At 41.4% G+C, this 26686-nt stretch overlaps 1 long non-coding RNA gene across 1 annotated transcript in view; it reads left to right on the top strand.

Moving 5' to 3' along the window:
- Positions 1-785: 785 nt before the first annotated feature.
- LOC101177150 overlaps positions 786-26686 on the top strand; it is a 534278-nt gene continuing 508377 nt past the window's right edge. The window contains exon 1 of the long non-coding RNA XR_179510.2: positions 786-871. This is a non-coding gene — a long non-coding RNA (uncharacterized LOC101177150). The remainder of the gene's footprint in view (positions 872-26686) is intronic.

The following is a 26686-nucleotide window of genomic DNA, read 5'->3' as shown; positions in this document are numbered from 1 at the left end:
CTCAGGTGATGTTGATGCTGCCCGTATGCTTTGATTGGCAAGACTATATCTAGTAGTTCTCAAATCAGGCTGCACATTTGAATTATCTGGAGAGTTTTTAAAAAACACTGGTGCCTAGGCCACACCTCTAATGATTATGACTTCATTGGCCTGCTTAAAGTGTAGTCAAAAGTACAGAAGCAAGAGCGTAGGTGAGTGGTTCTCAAAGTGTGGTCCCTAGACCAATAACATTGGCATCACCTGGGAACTTGTTAGAAATGCAAATAATCAGGTCTTATATCATGCCTACTGACTCAAACTCTGGGATTGAATCCCAGCCATCTGATTCCCTCCAGGTGATTCTGATGTCCACTGAAATTTGGGAAGCACTGGTGTAGGGAGATTTTGAGTCTGTAGTCAGACTCCTTAGTTAAGCAGCTTAAGCTCTCTTTGGCAGACTTTAGTGTCTGTAAAATGGGGATAACAATAGAAGCATGTTATGGGGTGTTTGAGCTTGATCAGGGAGTTGAAACCAACTATGGGGAAAAGCTGAGGTTCCAATGCTAGGAGAGCATGGCTAAGTCTTTAATCTGGAGGGCCTGAAGACAGAAACAGAAGCAAGATTTATAGTAAGCAAGACAAGAGTGAGAGGGAATGGTTTGGGATCAACTGGGGAGATGGGGTGCCCTGAGAACTTGCCTTAGTGGACTGTGGGGGCTTGACTCAGCACCTTTATCAGTGCAGCCTAGGTGAGGACAGGCGGGGCTACCAGGATGAAGTTCTAAAGGACCAAAGTCTGGAGGGTGATGTCTTCCTCTGAGGCAGTGGAAGAACCTGCTGATGGAGGGACCACAGGAGGATCTATGGGAGAACAACGGGAACTGCAGGAGAGGTAAGAAGACCTTCAAATATCAGTGGGCAGGAGTTGGGGCTCATAGCTAGAGGATGGGGCCAGGGTTCAGAACTCTGAGGCTGAGGGAAAGAATCAGGATCTGATGGGGGAGAAGAGGTGAGGGGTGGGATGGGGAGGTGTGCTGGAGGCCTAGGTGTTCTGCTGAACCCCTATTAACCTCAGCAGAGAAGGCACCAAGTTCAAGAGGCCAAAGAAGAGACCTAGAGCTAGCAAATGTGACTTGGGGGTTTTACTGGGACTTACTTACAGAGGAGAGAGTCCAGTGATGGTGAGCTGGATAGGAGAACCACCTTACCTATAGAAACAATCCAGTGGTGGTGGGCTGGACAATATAACCATGGTACATGTGGTCCAATGGCAGCAGGCTGGGCAGGAAAACCACAATTGCTTGCAAACAGCATGCAGTTTATACAGCATTTTCATTTAACACCCTCTCCTTAATGATCTCCACCTGGTAGCTTTCATGTACCGCACTCCCCACCCCCAAACTCAGGATGGCCTCCATCCCCCATAGGGCCAATGTTCCACGGGACGGCCTGAGGGCTCAGATGTTCCTTATAGACAAGGAATGAATCTCCGGGTTGGTGACTCACGGATTCCCTATCTCGGAACACATTCGGGTGCGTCTGCCATACGAGGTCGTTCTCAGAGTATGCTTGTGATTGCTCTCAGGTGTGCTTACCATGCACTAGGAAGTCAGCTCGTTTGGGGTTTGCTCTTGGGGGCCGACAGGAGGAAAATGCCTGGGCCCAGGTTTAAGGATTCCTATGAAGCAGACAAACACACCATTCCAAACTCTAGCCCTTCTCAGGCTTATCTCGGGCCAGAGCTATTCCAAGGTCCCAGGCAAAGCCAGGACTGGAACCCTTGTCTGCTTATCTAGGGCTAGGGGTGGGAGGGTGGGGATGGAGGCAACTGCAGTGAATCCTGCACCCCCACTTCCTAGGCCTCCCACCCTCCCCAGCATTTTTGAAGTTCCAAACATGTTTCTGGGTTCTCTATCTTGGTCCCCAAGCGACCTTGGCCTTAAACGCATTGTGAGTCTTTAGTGCTCTGCTCAGAATTCAAAAGGTTGGTGTCACTAAGATAGAAATGCTGTGTCTACAGCCATTGCCGTGAAATGGGAATGGAAAGGACTGCCAGGAAGTGAAGTCTAGTCTCTCTCAATGTGTGAGGTGCAAAGAGAAAAGCTGCTGTTCTGTCTCTGCGACCTTGGCTCTCTAGGAGGAGGGATGAGAGTTAAGCTTCCTTTACATTTTTTCACTTTTCTATATTACTGCCTTGGACTGTTTCTGCTTTTCTTCTGCTTCTATCTTCCCTTCTTTCCTTTTGATGAAGGAGAAGGGGAACTGGGCAATAATCTGATTTAATGAAAGCTGCCATGCTATTTGAGAAAAACTGAAACCTTTATTTTAGACTAAATGAAATGAAAAATTGTATATAATGTAAAATTAGTAAAACAGACATGTTAGGGGAGCACGTGCTGGGATTTGTTAGAATGGAAAGTACCCTGTCTCAGCTTTGAGGAACCACCACAGCCTACTGTGGGTTATGGGTTATGGACAAAGGCGGCACACAGGATGTCACATATGCCTGTGCAGTGAAATTATCGAGAGACTGGATGGGCAGGATTAGAGGTCAAGAGCTTGACTAGGTAAAAGGGATCTCCTAGTTCTCTTGAGATAGTTGAAGCTGACCGCTTCTCAAGGAAAAATGTGTTTTAGGGTATTCAAGAAAGTGCAAGAAAGTCAATATTTTTAGGCTAGTTTTAAGTGGGTATTTATTGGCTGGTGGGTTAGGCATCTAATAGTTAACTAGAAGGTTACATTTATGGATTAGTAGCTAGGAAATAAAACATGAGATTCTTTGTGTCTTAGTTTATTCAGGCTGCTGTAACAAACTACTATAGACTGGATGGCTTAGAAACAACAGAAATTTCTTATTTCTCAGGAAACTGAGAAGTCCAAGATCAATGCAATGGCAGATTTGGTGTCTGGTGGAGGCCCATTTCCTGGTTCATGGATGGATGGTCTTGCTGTAACTCCACATGGCAGGAGGAACAAGGGATCTCACTTGGGACTCTTTTATAAAGGCAATAATCCCATTATAAGGGACCTAATCGCCTTTCAAAGATCACATCTCCTAATACCATCACCTTGGGGTTGAGGATTTCAATACATGAATTTTGGTGGGGTGGGGGGGAGGGCGGGCATAAACACTTTCTATCCATTGAAATTTTCAGAAATTTCCCAGAAAAACTACAGACTGAGTTGTACAAATGGTTTTCAGAGTCAGTAGCCTGAAGTCAGATAGTTTAGGTTCAAATTCCCTCACTAGTGTGCTTGATCCTGGGGCAAGTTAGTTCTCCGAACCTTGATTTCTCTCATCTTTGAAATGGGGATTATTATGGGAATTAAATGTACTACTAATGTATCTGAATGTGGTTTGTAGAGTGCCATTTAAATATTAGTCGTTATGCTTCCAAAGTCCTATTTCCTAGAAGATTAAACTGGATGTCTCATGGGGTCTCAGGAGTTTGTCTTTTGTTTTTTGATCCACCTATAGGCATACACAAAATGTATTCCAGCATCATTACCAAACTGCAGTGGTATTCTGGGATCTGGGCCTAGGTTTCTCTTTCTCTTTTAATGATAAATGAATAATCACAGTGGTTGCAAAGTTCAGGTGAAGCCAAGCTTTCCGTTTTCCTCAGCGCAGGCTCTCTGGGCTGAAGCCTATGTGGAACTGGGGAAAGGCACGGCTGGGGCCTCTTTCCCTAACTTGTTCTACTTCTGCACCACTCACTCTGCTGCCCTGGATGAAGTTGGAGGTGAAAGGGAAGGTGAAGGAGCTGGGAAAGTCCTGTTTGGCAGGACAGTAGTAACCTGGCATTGAGGCGGCTTGGATGATGCGGTGTTAGTGCTTACTCTTGGTGGGCAGAGGGAGTTTGCAGTGAGTTTTCAGGGACTCTGGTCTTAGCATTTTTCTACATGCAATTCCCTTAATGTGGGCAGTTACTCTTGCAGTTGGACATCTGTGGCTCTCCCCTCAGCCCCTGGCTCCTGGCAGTCTGTCTCTCTGTTGGGGTCACCTTATCCCCCCAGGGGATCCATTTAAGATAACCAGAGTCTGGTTCTCTTCCATGGGGTTTCCAGTCGCCCAGTGAGAACTCTGGATGTCTGTTTCCCACCCAATGCTGGAAAGCCTGGCTTTGCTACCAGGTAGCCATTCCAGCCAGCTTCTCATCTTAACACTAGAGGGACGAGTCGGGTTTTAGTCCACAATCTCCAGGGAACAAACAGAAAACTCTCCAAGTTGCCCTCTTGAAGAACCCTCTTGGCATTAGGAGGGGGAAGCACCACGTTCTCCTTGTCCTTGGGGACTCTTGGACACCCATAACTCTCTTCAGAGAAAATCCCAACTACCTCCTAACTTCTGTCTTCCTGACGAATTCTAATATTTCTTTAATATTGTCAGGAGGTGCATGATGGGCCCCATTGGAAGAACAATGTTTTCTGTCACTCCCTTCCAAATCCTGAAGAGGAGGCCTTGACATCTGTTGTCTCAGCTTTGGGGCATGGCCAAAATGTTAAGATGGGAAGAGTCCCATTTGAACATCCTGCCTCACCAAGATAAGGTTAAGTGTTCTCATGGCCAGGACTGCAGGCACTTCCTTCAGGATCCTTCTGCTTCCCCTGGATACCTGGAAGCCTTTGGGCTTCCCTTGTCCATGTCCCAAACTCCTGAATAAAAGTCTTAACTCTTTTAGTCCCATCTAACTCCAAACCAAGTTGTTTTTCACTAGTTGTCACACAAAACTAATCTGCTTCAAGGAAATCTCATTAAAACAAGTGCAAAACCAAGGCAGTTAACTCTCCCAGAATTATCCGCGTGTTGAAAGAGATGGAAAATTCATAAGAGGGAAAAAAATCCAACAGAAGTTCAGCATAGTTTCTGGTAGATGAAACTCACACTATGTCCAGTTGTGGCCACCCTGTCTAGGGCCAGGAGTGAGGCAGGGCAGTGCCTGTGGAGATTCAAGGCGCTCTGCGTCCCTCCCTGGAGGGTCCTCTTCTACTTTCCCTGGAGGTGGAAGTGCCTCTCCCTTCTGTTGACACTGGGTCGTCACCAATGTGAGTCACAGACATTCTCTGTAAGCTTGTAACCAGGATGGCATGTGGACCAAAATGATACCCAATTTGAAAGGTATATGGAAATTAAACAAAACCCTCCCACGTAGATTATTCCCACAGCACCGTCTGGAAAGCCAGCGCCCTTCTCCATTCCCTTTTAGCCGCTTCTTAAAATGACCAGTAGGGGGCACTGCAGGGTGAGATTCCCAGCCCTCCTGCACCTCCCATTCATGAAAAGTTATTGGAACATGAAGTATGGAATAAATACACCTATTTTAGCTACAGTAATACTTGCTGAGAAATTGATTACTCATAAATGTAAGATCTCAATTGTTCTTGAGATGTGATTAGCTAAAGAAGGAAGTTTTAGCTTGAAGGATAGGGGATCAGTTCTAACTAGGTGTTTGTGAAGTACTGGACCCTAATGTCCCTGGAAAAATGTCTCAGACATGACCGTTGTGTGACTATGATGTATTTGGACAGGGCACCGAAAGAAGGATCTGGCAGCCTTAGATTGGGGATGCGGGGGAGCCAGAGGCATGAAAGCTGAGTGTTTTTAAATGTCAGGAAGAAGCTATCTTTTATGTTGACTTTATTGGATACTTGGATGCTTTATTGCATGTCGGGCAATTGAACTTAAAGCCAGCAGCAAGTTTATTATAAAATCAAATGAAGAAGGGACAAACAGTTCTTTTTGTCAAGGAAGGGAAATTGAGGTACCCATGGAAAATAGAAAACAAATCTTAGATTTTAAGAGTCATAGATACAGAAACAAAAACCCAAGGCAGGTTTTGAAATTGGGGCATTTTAATTTAAAACAGTTATTTTTCTGTCAGGGAATACACTCATGTGATTCAAATCAGAAGATGCAAAGAAGTTTATAAGTCTTCCACCCCTTTCTACCAGGCACCAATTTCCCCTCCCCACAGCTTTCTAGAAATATTTTATGCATTCTACAAATTACACATCATCTCAGCCTTATGGTTGTAATATGATTATATCTTGGAGATAATTCTATTTTAGTACTACAGTGTTTTCTTATTCTTTTTTATTGCTGTCAAATATTCCATTGTCCATGGATATACATCTGGGCTATTTTTAGCTGTTCCCTACTACAGAGGAGGATTTGCTGGACAACCCTATATAGGAAGCTAGAGCTCTGGGGAGTACACTAAGATTTCCCAAAGCAGTCAGCTCAGTATTAGGCTGCTTCATGGGGGCTGCCATGGAGAAGGTGTATTCAGAGGGACCCCAGAGGTCTTTATATACCCACCAACCCAAGATTGTAAACGTCTATGAATCTTTGACATCAGCTCCAATCCAAAGCCAGTTATAATCTTTATAAACATTTGTTTGTACCAAGGTATTGCTATGTAGATACTCAAGAACTTCCTGACTTTTCATGCTGTTCCTTTGTCTTCTCTGGGCCTCAGTTTCTTCATGTGTAAAATTGGAAAGCTGGAGTGTAAGTTGTTTTCAGACCTTTTCTTAAACCAATGTTGTTATTTTTTTAAACCAGATGAAATTTAGGAGGAACTCTAATAAAAGCCCAGATAAAAATGAGGTATTATATAGAATGGTGTCTTAGTTTCTTCTTTATTTCTTTGCAGATAGTATTCTGTAGAATCTCTGAATTAACTCTGAGAAGCTGTAAGGATCTGTGGAAGATTATGTGAAAAGAAACAGATACTAGCTGGAAGGTTTTCTGTTTATGTGACAAGATTATAATAATGACTGGTTACCATGATTCACAGGGATCTAGGGTTCTTTTGTGATCTACCGTCTAACAGTTTCTACATAAATTATGAAAATTAGAATGACTCTGCCAAGAAGGGAAAAGACCAGAGGATTAGAGCATGAGGGGATGGGAGGAAGGGAAGGCCCCCCTCCCCTGAAAAAATGGTAAGAACTTGGGAAATAAAGGAGGGAAGACATCACCTGACTTTCAGATTCATGGATTGATCAGCAAGTATCATTTGTGAGCGGATTCTTTTTTTTTTTTTTTTTCTGAGAGAGGAAGAAGTCCATTTTATAGAAAATACAACTTTTTCAAAAAATGTTTTTTGTAACATGTTTTCCTGTTGTATAATCTCTTTGACTTTTAAGTTCAGGGGTACAAGTGCAGAATGTGCAGGTTTGTTACATAGGTAAACATGTCATGGAGTTTGTTGTATAGATTATTTCATCACCCAGGTTTTAAGCCTAATTTTCCTGATCCTCTCCCTCCTCCCACGCTCTGCCATCCAGTAGACCCCAGTGTGTGGTGTTCCCTTCTATGCATCCATGTGTTCTCATCATTTAGCTCCCACTTATATAAGTGAGAGAATGTGGTATTTGGTTTTCTGTTGCTATGTGAGCTGATTCTTGAATGTGAAAGGGTGTCCAAGGCAGGCAGAAAGACACCATTCATAGGAAGAAGAGAGACTAAAAGGTACTTAAAATTTAGTTGATTTTAAAAATATGAAAGTATTTAGATATTGATTTTTTTCAGTAATAACTTCTCTGGACTTTAGACAGGTTGAAAAGATTCTAAACATGGTGTGGTTAAATAGCCCGCTGGAAGCATATTTCAATCTCACTCCATCTTCCAGAGGAGGAACGTGTGTGTGCGTCTTTGTTATGTTGTAGGTAGACTGAACCATCAACATTAGCCTGTGCTTTTGGTACCATTCACCTCTTAGGAATATTTTCTGTGGGTCTGCCGTGTCTGGAGGAGATTTGGCTGTGGCAAGAAGAAGAGTTCCGTAGAGATTTTGACTTACAAACTCTCCATAGTGAAGGGTGGGCATGGTGGCTCATGCCTATAATTCCAGCACTTTGGGAGGCCGAGGTGGGTGGATCACGAGGTCAAGAGATCGAGACCACCCTGGCCAACATTGTGAAACCCCATCTCTACTAAACATACAAAAATTAGCAGGGTGTAACAGCGTGTGCCTCTAGTCCCAGCTACTCGGGAGGCTGAGGCAGGAGAATTGCTTGAACTCAGGAGGTGGAGGTTGCAGTGAGCCGAGATCACGCCACTGCACTCCAGCCTAGTGGCAGAGGGTGACTCCATCTCAAAGAAAACAAAAAAGCCACAACAAAAAACTCTCCATAGTGAATGCTTGTAGCCCTGGCCCATCAAAAGATAACAGAAGAATCAGAAAAGCTATTCTGATTTATAAGTCACATCTAAAAGCCCCTGAGTGGCCTCATTTCCCACCCCACATCATAGCAAATTATTCCCTATATCAAAGTTAAGAAAGATTTCCAGCATTGATAAGCTAACCTTTTTTCAAACTTGTGAAATGTCTACAAATGTACTATATAATAATAAAATTGGTATACGGGCTCATGATTCCTAATATTATACTAGCATTACCTCCCCTTCCCCATTCTTAGGAGGTTTACTGTCTCAGAATTTCTATCTGAATTTTAATGTAAATCAGAAGAGAAAATGGGAAGTACAATGTGTATGTGTAGCAGACAAAAGGAGTTATGCCTTAAACTTCAAGGTTTCGAAGACTTTATAAAGATAGCAGTAGCAAAGCCTCATGGCCCAAATATTCTGTCTTACTCAACCTTTAATGCTGTGTGGGATTATAAGAAATGCTGAGATTCTCTTTTTTCTGCAAATACCTGGAAAGTTTTGTGTATCTTCAAAAAAGAATTCAAAGTCTGCTTTCTGTGCTGCCATCTGTTAGAAGCCATCCTGCCCAAGAAATGCTTCCCCATAGTATGGGGAATCTCTGAAGACGTGATTGAAATGAGTTTGCACAGGAAAATAACATGTAGCAGAATACAGAAGATGATCCTGCCCTAAAAGGTCCTAGATTGGCCAATCAGCCTCTGAATTGAAGAGTTGAGAACTGACAAGGTCAAGGGCAAGGGTCTGATTTCCTCAGAGGCTGTCGGCAGGCTTGCCAACCCCAGAAAGAGCTTGCTGCTGCTGATCAGAGGGGTAGGCTCCCCATGAATCTCTTCACCCCCACTGTTACCACTGTGTAGTCAATAATATCTCTGTTTGGCAAGAAGAAAATACTCTTGTTGAAGAGACATAGTCAGATGACTTATAAAATTAACTATATCTCATTTGAGAAGTTTCTTACAATCTGGACCATTTTGAATAAGTAAATCATTTTTTTTTTGACCAGATCCCTCTCTCATTAGGCATCCTGACCATTGGCAAGTGTAGGATTGGTATCCAGCAGTGGCTGATTAGGATAAAATGTGTATCCCATCAAATCCCTATGAACAGAGAGGAGAGTCACTGCCTTTTCTTAGGTAGTGAAAAATTTCAAGTTAATTTTTAAAGGTGTTCTTTGAGGAGATTTTAAACACCTTAAGGGTAGGGACCAGACCCTTTTCCTTTTATCTCGTCCTTGCCTCTCATTTTCTCGGGTGTAGTCTTTTAGGCAGAATGAACACTATTAATGTATTTGACAAAACGATGATCTTTATTTCACTATTTGAAACAAGTTCCCCTAAAGATCTGAAAGGAGCCTGTGGTGATGGAAGGCAATGTTAAGAAGGGCATGTGGACTTTGGAAGCAAATAGAGAATTTTGAGAGTGCCTGTAGGAGATGCAGAAGCATCCTGGAAATGCTAAAAAAGATCCTAGACCAATTTTTTCATCCCTCAGCTATATGATTGTAGGCAACTTGCTCAAACTCTCAGTATCTTAGTTTCCTCATCTATAAAACTAGAATAATAAATCTACAACACAGGTTGTTTCTGGGATTAAATGAGCTAACATTTAATCACGCCTGTAATCCCAGCACTTTAGGAGGCTGAGGCGGGCGGATCACGAGGTCAGGAGATGGATACCATCCTGGCTACGGTGAAACCCCGTCTCTACCAAAAACAACAACAACAAAAAAATGCAAAAAATTAGCCAGGCGTGGTGGCGGGCGCCTGTAGTCCCAGCTGCTCGGGAGACTGAGGCAGGAGAATGGCGTGAACCCAGGAGGTGGAGCTTGCAGTGAGCCGAGATCGCACCACTGCACTCCAGCCTGGGTGACAGAGCGTGACTCCATCTCAGAAAAAGAACTTGGAACAATAACTGGCAATAGTAATTGCTCAACAAATATTAACTATTCTTATCACTATTATTAAAGGTCTTGGGAGAAAGGATAGATTAGCTTCCCCCCAACCCAAAAGGTAAAATATTTAATGAATATACTTTATAATGTTAACTTGAGAGATGTTTATGAACCTTGCAGTATAGTAATTCATAAATATGGAGTCTATCATGCTTTCCCTCGACTTCAGCTTCTTTGGTCTCTCTGACTCCTTGAATTGTGGGTCTTGGGTGAACTTTAGAAGATCTGCGAGGCAGTGTAGCTCAGTGTGGAAGGAGCCCTGAAGCTGGAGCAGACACCTGCTTCCAGTTCTGTCTCTGCTGTTTATGGCCTCGTGAGCTGTGGGAGTCACTCAGATTCTTATATGTCAAAGGACATCTGGTGAAGTGGATAGTGAGAAACATTCTACAGAGGTTTAAGTATAGAATTTTAATGAAATGAGACTGGTAATGTAACAAGTGTGACATTTTATGCATGCAAAATAACGCTGTCTCATTAAAAAGTATCTTGAGAGGCAAATGCCATGCATAACACTCAATTTGGTACTGCTTTTAGAATTGTCTTCGATTCATGGATGAAATCCAGTCTCATAACTTTATGTCACACATTTTCACTTTTTAATTTTTAAAAACTTTTTTATAAGTCTAAAATTTTTCAACATGGCTGCAAAAATAGTTTGAAGTTCCACATACCCTTCATCCAAATTCCCAAAATATTAATTTATTGTATAACCACAATATAATAATAAAAAGCAGGAAATTAACATTACTATAGTACTACTTAATCTGCATACTTTATCCAGATTTCACACACTGTCTTACTAATTACCTTTCTCTGGTCAGCATCTAATTTAGGACTACACATTTGCATTTAGCTGTATTTTCTTAGTTTTCTTTAATATGGAACAGTTCCGTGGTCTCTTTTACCCTTTTTGAAATTATTTGGTAGATTTTCTCCTAATTTGGGTTTATCTGATGTTTCTTCATACTTAAAGTTGTGCATCTTTGGCAAGCAGGCCATGGACAAGATGCTATGGCTTTCTCAGCATGTTATGTCAGGAGGTGCGTAATCTCAATTTGTCTTATTACTCAAATGAAACTTTGCTCAGTCAGTTAAGGTGGGGTCTGCCAGACTTCTCCACTATAAAGTTACTACTTTCTCTTTAAATGAATATCCTGTGGTGGACACTTTGAGACTATATAAGTCTCCCTTTTCCCACTCATTCTCTCATTTTAGCATCTATAGTTCTTGCCTGGAACAATGATTACTTAGGTGTTTGCCAGATGGTAATGTTTATGTAAAAGTTCAAGCTAGTATGCTGGACTCAAGGCGACTGTGTGGTGTTGAAACTGTGGGTTGTTCCCACATTCAAATCCAGTGTCTGCAAGTGCTGTTCTTCTTTCCCTCTCTCCCTCCTCTGACACGTTTTGCACTGCCTACATGGAGGCTTATCAGGCAGAAGAAAGCACATGTTCTTTGGAAGTAGCTTTGGATTAGAATTCTAGACCCACCACATACGACTTGGGTGACCCCATTTGAGTAAATCTCTCTGTGTTTCAAGTGCCCAATAAATAGAGAATCCTGCTTCATGGGTTCTTTTAAAGAGTAAATAAGATACCGTGTATAAAATCTTCTGCATCAAGGATGATGTGAATCTCTTTAATGTTAGCTCTATTTTCTTTTTCCAATGAAATCACTCAAATGGCCACAGTAAATACAAAGGCTGAATTTTGATTCCATTGGTCTGGATGGAAGCCAGCTTAAAATCTCTGCAGCTGATTCTAATGTGCACCCAAGATTCAGAACCACTGAATTTGATGCTCACTTATTGATTTAAAACTCTAAGATAAAATAAAACTGAATATATCTTTACTGGTATCATTTTATCAAAAATAAAATATTGTATAAAGGGAGAAATTTTGTGAGGAAATTTTAGGTATTTTAGGTATTTGCTAATTCATTTATTAGTAGTTTCTTGAGCTCCTATATTCAGGCATCATGCTAAGCAGTGGGCATATGACAATGAGATAGACACAGTCAAGCAGCTACAGCACAGTTCAAGGCAATACAAACTCTGGTGGGGGCAGGTACAGAGATCTAATTTGCCATGTAAAGGAGTTTGAATTTTATCCCATCAGCATTTGACATATGAAGGATATTGAGCTGGTGGGGAGGGGGTCATGATTAAGTGCTAAAAAGACTACTCTTGTGTGTTTGGAATGGGGAGGCAGGGTGATCAGGAGAGAGGGATGCTGAGGCTTTATCCTGAGATGTTACAGTGGGGATGAAAAGGAGGGGTAGGACTTGTGAGACATGTTGAAGGCAGAATGATAGGACCTAATGACCAGTGATGTAAGGGAGGTCTGATGACTTCCAGATGCCTGGGTAGATTGCGGCATCATTCATGGAACCAAGGCAAGGGCAAGGTTGTGGATGGGGATATTCTGATTTCAGTTTTGAACCTGGGCAGTCAAGGCCTTTGAGAACATGTTATCTAGCAGGTGGTTGATAAAGGTTGATAAATGAATCCAGAATTTGGGGAAGGTATCTCCATTAAAGAGAAAGATAAGGCTCTGTGCAATTAGTATTTGAAGCTGCAGGTATGGATGAAATTGTCAGAATATGTGGAAGAATAAGAGAAAAGCCAAAGACAGACCTCAGGATCATTGGCATTAAGGGTACATTGAGGAAAAGGAGCCAGAAGAGGGGAGTCCAGGGAGCAAGAAGAGAACCAGGAGAAGAGAGCTGCAGGGACATGAAGGAGGAGGAAATGTGAAGCAAGGTAGACCAGTCAGCAGTGCAGAGGCAACAGAAGCGTCAAGTAGGGTAAGGCCTGAGCTGAACTGCAATCACTGGACTTGGCCTCTAGGCGGGCAGAGAAGAGGTTGAAAATGTCTCCCCTTTCAAGAAACCTTTCCTGACTAATTCCACACCACTCTGTTTACTCATTAGGAGGCATTGAATGACATCCTCTCTAAGCTGCAAGTCCCCATATAGGTGATTTAATACAAGCCTTACTGAACAGTTGAGGAAATTGAGTTCCAGAAAAGTCATTACTTGTCTGAGGTTAAGTGGCAGATTCAAGACCTTAAACCAGGTATTTTCCACTTTTATTGGTACTGGTACAATTAGTTTACACCAATTTCCTACTTGTTCATAGGTCGCTTATTTACCCTCTGGTTATTTTGTGTGTATGTAATTTGTAGTTTTTGCTGTTTTCCAAGGTCATAGAGGATAGGAACTAGACTACTACTATTTTGTTACCTTCTCTGTTCCTCAGTGTTGACCTTTTTGACTTCATGGGCTATTTTAAAGAATAAATAAGCTGGTATGGATAAAACTCCTTGCAAAAAGCATGATATACAACAGCTGTTCAACAAACATAATTGGACAATCAGAAGGTATTTAGATGTGATGGAACTGATGAATGAATGACAGTATAGAGTAGTCAGTGACATTTCTTTTTATCAACACTTTGATGAAGGACTGCCAAATACTATGTAGGTAGTCCTGACATCAGGAAGTTAGCTACATGGACAGATGCTGTGTAGGTCTGGATCTCAGAGGGAAAGTCCAACCCTGTCGTTCTGCCTGTGGGCAGGTGCCCCTCTGGGACTCACTGTTCCTGAATCTATAGCCACAGAAATCTACCCTAGGTACACACAGTATGCATACCAGGAGAATGATGGAATTTGTAATGATCATTAGTGTAATGGACATTTGAAATGTTTATACTACCTAGCATTCATTCGTCATTCCTAGAAACATCTTGATTTCCTTTTGAGGCAAGGCTTTGCTCACTGTGATATCTTGGGACAACCCCTATGTCAGTTAGCTGTTATGGAAGTGAAAAGGACAAGATTTTTTCTCTCCCTATCCTGGCATAGCCTGGGGTAGGGGGTGGGTGTGGCATATCACCAAAGCTTAGAAATCAGACACATCTTCCTGGGACTTTGAATTTTTAGTGAGTGACGGAGAAATGAGAGAAACAGTTGGAATTTCTGTAGTTCAGTGGTGGTGCCCTGATCAGTGCTTAGTTCTTGATTCCTGGTTCTCTGGAGTTGGCTTGGATTCTGCCTGCTTCCAGGCTGGCTCTGCAGCTTCTGGTCAGTTCCTCAAGCCCCTCATTTCACTTGGCTGGAGTTAGCCATCTGGATTAGTCTGCTCAGGCTGCCACAGACTGCAAGGCTGAAACAACAGAAATTAATTTCCCCACAGTTCTGGAGGCTGAAAGTCCAAGATCAGTGTTCCAGCAGAGGCTGTAGACTGTAAGTTTGTTATGGTTTCTTGTGAGGGCTCTCTTCCCTGCTTGCAGATGGCCACTTTGGCCTCTCATGGCCAAAAGAAACCTCTGTGCATGTATGTGGGAAGAGAGGAGAAAGGACAGAGCATGCATGAGGGAGCAAGCTCCCCGATGTCTCTTCTTACAAGGACACCAATCCTGTTGGATCAGGGTCCCACCCTTACGAACTCATTTAACCTTAATTACTTCCTTACTCAAAATACAGTCCACACTGTGGGGTTAGGGCTTCAACATATGAACTTATTCTGGGGGAGGACACAAACTTACAGTCCATAACACTAGCCAAGGTCAGTTTTCCTTGCTTGCAAATCAGGAAACTAAATCTAAATTTGCTAGTCTTATTTTTTTCTTCTGAACTCCAAAATAAAAATGCTTTGTTCTTTCATCTTGTTCTGCAAAACTACCTCTACATCGTTGGTCAAAATAGTAGTCTGTTTAACAAAAAGCAAGGGAACTTTGACCGACATCAGTCCTCCTTTCACCTCCTCTCACCTCCTCTCCTCCTTCCATCTTTGCTGGCTCTCATGGCATTTCTTGAGCAAGCCTGTCAGGCAAGCAGATGACTGGAGATTCTCTGATGTCATTCTCCACACTGATGTCAGATGCCAACCTTGGGGCTGGCTGGGTGGAAAAATGACCAGCTTGGCTCTGAGAGTTCTGGCTCCATGTTGCAAGAAGTTGGCAATTTTCTTCTTCCTTTTTTCTTTTTATTGCTTGTTCCACAGTCTGAGGTGCATACACAGCTGGTTGGCAGTTCTGCTTCTAAAGCTGTGGCACTCCCCATCTTAAAGGTTTTGAATCTGCCTGCTGTTCCAGACATGGGGACAATGACAAATTATATTAAGCCAGGCCCTTCTTCCAAGGATCCCCAGGTTAGAAGTCTGTGTGGAGCCTGGCAGAGGGAAATGTACATTAAACTCTCCCCAGGATAAGGCTGTTCTGGAACAATCCACCCCATGCCACATTTATACTTGAAGAGTCACCAACCAGGTGGGAGAAAGGTGCATATGAATGTGGCTCTGAAAAACTTTTGCTTCATGCTCATTTCGTTTTTTATTCTGCCCCAGTATTCCCCTCTGCACCTGGGAATCACTCAGTATGAAGTAAACCATAGCAGTTTCCAGAACTGTTTTTGTGTTTTTTCAACTGCAGATGTCCGGGAAACAGTAAACTCTTGTTTTGAAGCTTTTTAAAAATTGAGTTTTGATTCCAAGCAACTGAAAATGGTTCCTGTTTATGTTTCTTATTGGTGATAGTTTAACTAGCTGGATTTTGTTTTTTCTGGATTATGGGGTTTTTTTTTTTTTATGGTTTTCCTTTAGGAGTTTACCAGTCCCTGGAGCTCACTGGTAGCAGAGGAAAAAAGTGTCCGGAGAAATTGAATTTCTTTTATGTCCACAGAAAAAGTGGCCAGCTGCCATTATAGGATAAACCTAGGGCTTTCTTCCCAGGGGCTCATGGATTAGTAAAATCTGAGCAATGGTAATACTTTTTTTTTGGTAAGGCTAGAATATATACTTTGGAAAGTGTCTATAAAATTAAGTCAATATAACCACTTATTTCTGGCATTTGTTGTGGGATAATTATCCTAATAGTTCTTTAGTCTTGTAATTTAGTAAAATGGATATTTTCCTTACTCTTGAGTTGCTTGGGCAAGCATGACTAATAGTTACCAAAGTGTAGATCGTTTATTAACATGTCTAAATCCTTCTTTTTAAGTCAGCCTAACAGGTAGTTGTTACCATCATGCAGCATTTTCACCAGTTCTCCCCATACCTAACAATTAAAATTGCCCACATGTGCTTGAGAATTCATTGTGTGTACATTTCTGGGTTCCAGGATGGGGCCTGAATGAGGGATGTGATAAAGGAAGTATTTACAAATAAAGCGTGCATATTTGTAGTTAGTTTAGTCTATAGATAATGCAGATTATGTGGAAATCAAAGTGGAGACAGAGTTGGTTTTGTCAGGGCATGTTTCTTAGAGGGGAGTTTATGGAACTGTTGGTGGGAAGTGCTAATTCCAGGCTGGAAGATAGCTGAGAAGAAATGCGAATGGAAAAGCCAGGTAGGTAAGAAAACTAATTATTGTTCAGCAGTCATATGTGCCTGACACTGTGCTAGTGCTTTACCAGTATCTTCAAAAATTAAATCTTCTTTATTAATTTACAATGTGGTAGGAATTTTTTGCTTTATTTGGGAGGAGGAACCTAAGACTAGGGTTATGCAAATAATATTAGAGGTGATAGTAGAATTTAGGGTTACTTGACTCCAAATAATGAAAGTGAATAAGACTAATAGAGGAGATGGTTCCCTGGCTGCAAAGGAGGGGTCTCCATGGGGTGAAGCAAGAGAAGAATTTGATTCCTTGGGACTGGGACAGTGAAGGCACATTTATATCTCATAGGAAAGACAACCTGAGGCTCCTGTAGCTCCTTGAGCAGGCTACTGACATGATAGGGAAGCATGTTATATCTGTGATATTTATCCATGATGTTGAGGGTATCAGTAGTTTTTTCTTTATTGCCATGTCATAGTCTATGGATGATGAACATTTTGGTTGTGTCCAGTATTGGCTTTCTACAATAAAGCTGCTAGTGACAGTCCTATACAAGTCTTTTAGTGTTTGAAACCACTCATTTTTGTTTGAGATATTCCCAAGAGAAGAAAGACTGTGTCACAGGCAAACACCTGTTTGGCTTTAGTAGGCACTGCCAGGCAAACATTTTCCTAAGCTGGTTGTACCTATTTACATTCCTATCAGCAGGGTAGAAGAGTTCCAGTCTGTTTAACTTTCATATCTTGTCTTCCTGGCATGACTTTGGATAGAAATTATGCAAAAAGGGACATACCATTTCTTATCAGCCATATGGCCTACACAGAGACTGTGGGTCACAGTGGTGTAAAAAACACCAAACAACTTAATAATCAGAAACTCACCAAGAATCAGATTCTCCACACTACAAAAAGGCTAAAGGAAACTGCAGGAAAGTCAAGATCATCCAGATTCTGACAAAGGGAGCAATATGACTCAAACCTTCCATGCACTGTTTGAAAATGTTAGCCTGTTCCTTACCTTTTGACATCAGGATATTACTGAAAGGTAAACCAAATGACTGTAGACCACTGAGCCAAAAACTCTGTTTAAATGATAGTCTCGGGCAAACAGAAATCTCTTTATTTGAGAACAATAAAATGGTTTTGTCTTCTTAGATGATCTAAAAAATTTCCTAAGCAACAGCTGTAGCTCTTTTTTCTCAACTTTCTTGTAGGTTCAGGCAAAGGCCTGATAACTTTTTCTAGTTAGTTGTTGAACATGGATGTGATGGTTCTCCTTTCATGAAAGACAGCAACTGTGATGGTTAATTTAAGGTGTCAACTTGACTGGATAAAATGATGCCCAGATAGCTGATAAAACATTATTTCTGGGTATGCCTGTGAGGGTGTTTCTAGAAGAGATTAGCATTTGAATCTATGGACTGAGTAAAGAAGATCCATTCTCCCCAATGTGGTCAGGTATCATCCAATTCATTGAGTGCTTGAATAGAACAGAAAGGTGGAGAGTGGGCAAATTTACTCTTCTCTAGAGCCAGGACATCTATCGTCTCCTGCCCTCAGACATCGGAGCACCTTGTTCTCAGGCCTTTGGACTCCAGTGCTTACCCTAGTAGCCAACACCAGCTCCCCACTCCCTCTGCTGCTGGTTCTCAGGCCTTTGGACTTGACCTGTGACCTATATCATTAGCTTCTGTGGTTCTTAGGCTTTGGACTCAGGTGAATTACACCAGTGATTTCCTGGTTCTCCAGGTTGCTGATGGCGTATCATGGGACTTCTCCACCTCCATAATTGAGTGAACCAATTCCGATAATAAATCTCCACTTTTATATATCTATCTCCTATTGATTCTGTTTCTCTGGAAGAATGCTGGCTAACACAAAGATGTAGTAAAAAGCACATGAGCACTTTGGGAGGCTGAGGTGGGTGGATCATGAGGTCAGGAGTTCAAGACCAGCCTGGCAAAGATGGTGAAACCCTGTCTCTGCTAAAAATACAAAAATTAGCCAGGCGTGGTGGTGGATGCCTGTAATCCCAGCTATGGGAGGCTGAGGCAGAGAATTGCTTGAACCCGGGAGATGGAGGTTGCAGTGAGCCAAGATCATGCCACTGCACTCCAGCCTGGATGACAGAGTGAGACTCCATCTCAAAAAAAAAAAAAAAAAAAAAAAAAAGCACATGATATGCTTTTCAAATCTCATCTTGGACACATCTGTGCTATGTGATTCTAATTAAATGCCTCTCTGGGCTTGTTTGCTTATCTGTAATGTGGCAATGACAGTATCTCCCTCTCTCTGGGTTATAAGGATGATGTGTGTGAAATACAAGTCCAGAGATGACATGTGGATTGGACATAAAAAATATATCAGCCTCTCTTTGCTTTGATTTCTTGGTGGCAATGGTTGATGTTAACATTGGCTTTGGAGTCTGACCTGAGTGGGAACCTGGAACTTGGCTCTGCCATGAACTGGCTGTTTGACCAGGACAAGTTACTTAATGTTACTGAGTCTCAGGTTCTTCACGGTAAGATGTCAGTGATAATATCGCCCACATTATACAGTTATAATAAGGATTAAATGAGATAATATATGTAAAGCAAACTAGTTAGAGGCCGCTACGTAATAGTGACTCAATACATTTGTTTCCTTTTTCATTCTAAGATTTCTCCCACATGAGAATTGTGGTTCTAATATTTGGAACTTCCCAAAATCTAACATAAAGGGTTTGAATTGCAAGGTGTCTAATGATAGAGAAGACTTGCAGTTACCTAATGATTTGAAGCAGAATATGTAAACCTGAATTTTTTTGGCAAAGTTTATCTTTTATGATTTAGTAAAAGAATGGGACTATTTACCTGAGCATTTCAGCTTTATAAATGACCATTTGATAATTAATGTGTGATAACCAGCTTTTCAGTTTGTATTTGTTGTATAGACTTAGTTGTATTGGCCCCTCCGTCCATCCCCCCACCAAAAAAAAAAAAAAAAAGAATTCTAAACTCTTGCTAGTGAACCCAGTATTTATGATAATCCAAGTGGATATACACCAAAAGTCAAGAGGGTAGCTTATTTCTGGGCAAATATTTTCAGGTCAGTGGATCTCACTGGGGGCATTTTGGAAATCTGTGGGAGCATTATTATTGCAAAGCACTGCTAACATGTAGTCAGAATGCAAGGGTGCACAATATTCTCTAATGTGTAGAATTGCCCCACACTGCAATAATCACCTTGTTTCCCAGTTACTTCTCAAATGTCTTGATCTTCGAGGTAGGGCCTTCCATTTTTCTTACTATCTGCAGACTTGAAGTTGCCATAGGTTGACATATATCATAAGAAATTTTAGTATCCATCAGCACCCCACTTCTTTCATTTTTCTGTATGCACACAGAATGTCTTCTGATCTTTACTCAAATACAAGCATTAGTGTGCGTGAATACATGTGTTAGACTATTTCATTGTTTTCTACTGCAGTCCTGCATAAGCATTTACATATTAACATACAAATCATTTTATTATAAATTACTTTTATTTATGCTTTATATTATAGTTAGTAGATCAGTTTTCTGAAATTGTATATATATGTTATATAATTTATCAATTTAATTTTAGAATTGTAGAGACAGCTGTAAAAAGGGGGTGATGAGACTGATAGGAAGTCCCTTCTCCACAAGTTTTTTGGGAATATTTTTACTTAGTGAGGTTTTCAGTTCCCTTCCATCTCCACAACATTCTTACATTACAGATAAGTTATGTGACTGTTAAAAAAGACAAATGTCAGGAAGAAATAATTGAGCAGAGACTCCACACTGTACCTTGGTTTATTTTCCTGCTGTATGCTTATGATTCTTGTAGGACCAAAACATTTTTGCTTTTAAGAGGCTTTTAAGGACTGAATTGTGTCTTCATAAAATTCATATGTTGAAGCCCTAACCCCCAATATGACTATATTTGGAGATAGGGCCTTTAAGGAGGTAATTAAGGTTAAATGAGGCCATCAGGGGCGAGGTCCTAATTCAGTAGGGCTGGTGTCCTCAGAAGAAGAGGAGACACTAGGTATGCAGAGCACAGAGAAAAGGCCACGTGAGGACACAGTGAAAAGTTGACCATCTGCAAGCCAAGAGAGGCCTCAGGAGAAACCAGGAACACCTTGATGTTGGACTTCTAGCCTGCAGAATTGTGAGAAAATTAATTTCTGTTGTTTAAGCCACTGTCTGTGGTATTTTGTTACGGTAGCCCTAGAAGACAAGTACAAGGAAGGGGCACCTAATTTTCCGAGAGCCTGACCACCAGCCCCTTCTCTTCTGTCCTTCCTTCTAACACCTGCTTCCCCTGATTGCCTTAAATCACATACCTACCTCCTTGGAGATGTACCTGATTTCTTCCTAATCTTTACTCTCTTCTACCTGGGATTTTTGTTCTACTTTCTGCTGGATTTAATGCACCCCCTCCTTTTCTCCATTTCTGCTCCTTTTCCTCACTGTTCCTTCCCCTGGCCTCTACTCTTACCTACCCATCTGGTAGACACATGGAAGCATATGAGATTTATGAGTAGATACCAGCTGATAGAAGAGAGTCTCCAACTGCAGGAAGACATGTGACAGGCAATGACTTAGAGAGGCACAGCTATCATGGCAAATCCTACCAAACAGGATGCTCCTCTTTGGTACCAGTTTGCTGTGTTAGCAGAATTAAGAGATGGGTAGTAAAGATCTGGGGCATCAAAGGAAGACAAAGCTTTGGGATTCTTTCAACAGTCTGACTTATTTATTCCCTATTAAGCTGGGTAGAAACCAAAAAATTCTATCATGTTTCACATCTTCGTTAGGGGAAAGTGCAATATACGAGCTAATTATCATGTAGAGATGACAATGCAGTGGTTAAGAATGCAGGTGTTGGGTTCAAATCCTGGACTGGCTACTCCTTATCTGTGTCATCTTGGGCAAGTTACAAACCTCTGTATGCCTCAGTTTCCTCATCTATGTGATGGAAATGATAATAATGTCTACCTAGGTTGGTATGTAAAGGCTTAGACTTTTGTCTGGCACATAGTAAGAATTTTTATGTTAACTATTATAATAAATACATTATATAATCGTATTTATTTTGAGACTGAATTTCACTCTTGTTGCCCAGGCTGGAGTGTGATGGCACGATCTTGGCTCACTGCAACCTCTGCCTCTTGGGTTCAAGCGATTCTCCTGCCTCAGCCTTCCAAGTAGCTGGGATTACAGGCATGTGCCACCATGGCTAATTTTGTATTTTTAGTAGAGACGGGGTTTTTCCATGTCGTTCAGGCTGGTCTTGAACTCCCGACCTCATGTGATCTGCCCGCCTCGGCCTATCGAAGTGCTGGGATTACAGGCATGAGGCACCACGCCCAGCCATAACTGCAATTTATGAAGTGTTTTCACATCCTCTGACTCTCTAGAGAGTCCCCATTTTATATAATTGATTTTAAAACCTAGGTTCAAGAATAATGGTTTTATTTATGTATTTTATTATATTTATCAATTGTATGTTTTGGAAGACAAGGTTAAATTGGTGGAATATTTAAATTCATAATGATTTTTGTAATGGAAATCTACAACATTGGCTTTCTTTTTTTTTTTATTATTATACTTTAGGTTTTAGGGTACATGTGCACAATGTGCAGGTGTGTTACATATGTATCCATGTGCCATGTTGATTTCCTGCACCCATTAACTCATCATTTAGCATTAGGTATATCTCCTAATGCTGTCCCTCCCCCCTCCCCCCAACCCACAGCAGCCCCCGGAGTGTGATGTTCCCCTTCCTGTGTCCATGAGTTCTCATTGTTCAATTCCCACCTATGAGTGAGAACATGCAGTGTTTGGTTTTTTGTCCTTGCGATAGTTTACTGAGAATGATGTTTTCCAGTTTCATCCATGTCCCTACAAAGGACACGAACTCATCATTTTTTATGGCTGCATAGTATTCCACGGTATATATGTGCCACATTTTCTTAATCCAGTCTATCGTTGTTGGACATTTGGGTTGGTTCCAACTCTTTGCTATTGTGAATAGTGCCGCAATAAACATACGTGTGCATGTGTCTTTATAGCAGCATGATTTATAGTCCTTTGGGTATATACCCAGTAATGGGATGGCTGGGTCAAATGGTATTTCTAGCTCTAGATCCCTGAAGAATGGCCACACTGACTTCCACAATGGTTGAACTAGTTTACAGTCCCACCAACAGTGTAAAAGTGTTCCTCTTTCTCCACATCCTCTCCATCACCTGTTGTTTCCTGATTTTTTAATGATGGCCATTCTAACTGGTGTGAGATGGTATCTCACTGTGGTTTTGATTTGCATTTCTCTGATGGCCAGTGATGATGAGCATTTCTTCATGTGTTTTTTGGCTGCATAAATGTCTTCTTTTGAGAAGTGTCTGTTCATGTCCTTTGCCCACTTTTTGATGGGGTTGTTTGTTTTTTTCTTGTAAATTTGTTGGAGTTCATTGTAGATTCTGGATATTAGCCCTTTGTCAGATGAGTAGGTTGCAAAAATTTTCTCCCATTCTGTAGGTTGCCTGTTCACTCTGATGGTAGTTTCTTTTGCTGTGCAGAAGCTCTTTAGTTTAATTAGATCCCATTTGTCAATTTTGGCTTTTGTTGCCTTTGCTTTTGGTGTTTTAGACATGAGTCCTTGCCCACGCCTATGTCCTGAATGGTATTGCCTAGGTTTTCTTGTAGGATTTTAATGGTTTTAGGTCTAACATTTAAGTCTTTAATCCATCTTGAATTAATTTTTGTATAAGGTGTAAGGAAGGGATCCAGTTGCAGCTTTCTACATATGGCTAGCCAGTTTTCCCAGCACCATTTATTAAATAGGGAATCCTTTCCCCATTTCTTGTTTTTGTCAGGTTTGTCAAAGATCAGATAGTTGTAGCTATGCGGCATCATTTCTGAGGGCTCTGTTCTGTTCCATTGATCTATGTCTCTGTTGTGGTACCAGTACCATGCTGTTTTGGTTACTGTAGCCTTGTAGTATAGTTTGAAGTCAGGTAGCTGATGCCTCCAGCTTTGTTCTTTTGGCTTAGGATTGACTTGGCATGGGGCTTTTTTTGGTTCCATATGAACTTTAAAGTAGTTTTTTCCAATTCTGTGAAGAAAGTCATTGGTAGCTTGATGGGATGGCATTGAATCTATAAATTACCTTGGGCAGTATGGCCATTTTCACGATATTGATTCTTCCACCCATGAGCATGGAATGTTCTTCCATTTGTTTGTATCCTCTTTTATTTCATTGAGCAGTGGTTTGTAGTTCTCCTTGAAGAGGTCCTTCACATCCCTTGTAAGTTGGATTCCTAGGTATTTTATTCTCTTTGAAGCAATTGTGAATGGGAGTTCCCTCATGATTTGGCTCTCTGTTTGTCTGTGATTGGTGTACAAGAATGCTTGTGATTTTTGTACATTGATTTTGTATCCTGAGACTTTGCTTAAGGAGATTTTGGGCTGAGACAATGGGGTTTTCTAGATATACAATCATGTCATCTGCAAACAGGGACAATTTGGCTTCCTCTTTTCCTAATTGAATACCCTTTATTTCCTTCTCCTGCCTAATTGCCCTGGCCAGAACTTCCAACACTATGTTGAATAGGAGCGGTGAGAGAGGGCATCCCTGTCTTGTGCCAGTTTGCAGAGGGAATGCTTCCAGTTTTTGCCCATTCAGTATGATATTGGCTGTGGGTTTGTCGTAGATAGCTCTTATTTTGAGATACGTCCCATCAATACCTAATTTATTGAGAGTTTTTAGCATGAAGGTTGTTGAATTTTGTCAAAGGCCTTTTCTGCATCTATTGAGATAATCATGTGGTTTTTGTCTTTGGTTCTGTTTATATGATGGATTACATTTATTGATTTGCGTATGTTGAACCAGCCTTGCATCCCAGGGATGAAGCCCACTTGATTATGGTGGATAAGCTTTTTGATGTGCTGCTGGATTCGGTTTGCCAGTATTTTATTGAGGATTTTTGCATCAATGTTCATCAAGGGTATTGGTCTGAAATTCTCTTTTTTGGTTATGTCTCTGCCAGGCTTTGGTATCAGGACGATGCTGGCTTCATAAAATGTGTTAGGGAGGATTCCCTCTTTTTCTATTGATTGGAATAGTTTCAGAAGGAATGGTACCAGTTCCTCCTTGTACCTCTGGTAGAATTCGGCTGTGAATCCATCAGGTCCTGGACTCTTTTTGGTTGGTAAGCTATTGATTATTGAGCATTGGCTTTCTTTAAGTTTTTGTTGCATGGAGCAGTATTTCTGCAAGATGTTCTCCAGGAAAGGGTTCTATGTTAAAATATTATTGGTTGTAGCACAAAATATGCCATCTTGGAGACTCACAATGAATATCAGCATGTTAAAGGCTCATAAAAGTCTTTTAAAGAAAATGGGTTAACTTAAAAAGTGTTATCTTTACATGGTTTCCTAGAAAATGGAATCTGGACTGAAGTTACAGTCTAAAGATTTATTGGTAGGTACAATCCTAGGGCAGCAAGAGTGAGGCCAGAAGGGATGTGAAACAGAGAAAGAGGAAAAGCAAGTGCTAGAAGATGCAGTACCCATCTGGCTGCAGTTTCATAAGGAGGAGCACCTCATGACCAAGCAAGGGCTATGTCTTCTGGACAGGCTGTGTGGAACCACCATGCATTGGAATTATCTTGTTCAGAGTTTAACCATGGAGTGTTAATGTCACTGCACTTAGGGGTTGTGTTACCGGGTGTCTTTGGGCAGCTGCTGGGTTAGAGAGATTCCATGCTCTGCAACATGGCCTTGGGCTCTTGGGTTAGATCTGGACATTGAATCTTCTGTTGTGCCTCTGCAGAGGATGTGATGGTGACTTTGTTAAGGCCTTGTCCTTACTCTGGGGAAGGCTGAGACAGCCTGTGGCATTGTGGAGAGGAGGCGCTGATGGCTGATGGTATGGGAAAAGAGAGGGCCAAGCAAAGGTAGAGAGGCATGTAAACTGAGTCCTGTATCCCATCCTTCCACAAACTTTGCCTGTATAAATCTCACTTCTTTTCCCTTTGCCCCTTTAAAATTACATCCATTATTATCCTGTAAAATTAGTGCCCTGAGGTGTAAATTATGATGTGTCTCTGTTTGTAATATGATAGATAATTGATAAGACTGGTTTCCATGACTTTCAAAAGTGATTCTGAATATACTGGCATAATTTTAGGGTCCTATTGATGCAGGAGTTTTTGCTCCTTAGTTCAGCGAAATCTGGTTTCTTGTCTCATGACCAGGAAAAATTAGGCATGCAGAAACATTGAAAGGTGAGGAGGATGTAATTTATTAAGCGAAAGGAAAGCTCTCAGCAAAGAGCTGGGGTCCTGCACACAGGTTTCCACCTCACAAATTGAATACCAGGCCACCACACACGAGCTGAAGAGGCCAGTCTCCTCCCCTGCATAAGGCCCGAATTTCTGGTGGGTCCACCCCATTTTTCCAGTGTGCATGCAGGCCCTTAGTCTGAGCCACTCTACATTGACTTATTTCCCTTACTGTGCATGTGTTAAGGGATGGAATTTTTCACCATGGGCATGTTTAGGTAAACCCCCTGTGCACAATGACCTGGGTGGGCCAGAGGTTCTTTGGGGACCCTCCCTTATCTGCCTAGGCATTTGTCTGCCTCTATCTTTGTGGTTTCACTGAAGACATTCCACTTTAAGTTTGGGGCGACAGCTACAGCCATACTGAGTTGGAGTCATAGTTAATCCTATGCAGTATTCCTTTGCAAAGGGTTGATCCCAAGTAATGTCATCAGCAGCATTTGTGTTTCTTCCTAATGTCAGTCTCCCCTTGTTCGCAAACATTCAGTTTGTCATTTACCTTTTGACTTTATTTTTGATTTTTGAAAAATCTGTTGATATTTATAAAAGAACTTAAGAAGGGTTTAATGAAATATTTTATATTTTGAGACTATTTTGAACTTACAGGAAAGTCGCAAGAATGGTACAAAGAACTCCCATATATTCTTCATCCAGAGACCTCATTCAAGTTTTGCCAATGTCCCAATAATGTTCTTTATAGCAAAAGGATCCAGGTCAAAGTTATATGTTGCTTTTAGTTATCACGTCTCTGTGGTCTCCTTCAGTTTGGAACAGTTCCTCAGTCCTTCCATGGCTTTTATGATTTTGACATTTTTAAAGATTACAGGCCATTTTGTAATGTATTACTCAACTTGGCTTTGTCCAATGTATCCTTTTGACTAGGCCTCGA

The sequence above is a fragment of the Nomascus leucogenys genome, chromosome 16 (genome assembly GCF_006542625.1).
Source record: "Nomascus leucogenys isolate Asia chromosome 16, Asia_NLE_v1, whole genome shotgun sequence".
NCBI classification, from domain to species: domain Eukaryota; kingdom Metazoa; phylum Chordata; class Mammalia; order Primates; family Hylobatidae; genus Nomascus; species Nomascus leucogenys.
The sequence above is the reverse complement of the archived record's forward strand: the minus strand, read 5'-3'. Positions and strand labels throughout refer to the sequence as shown.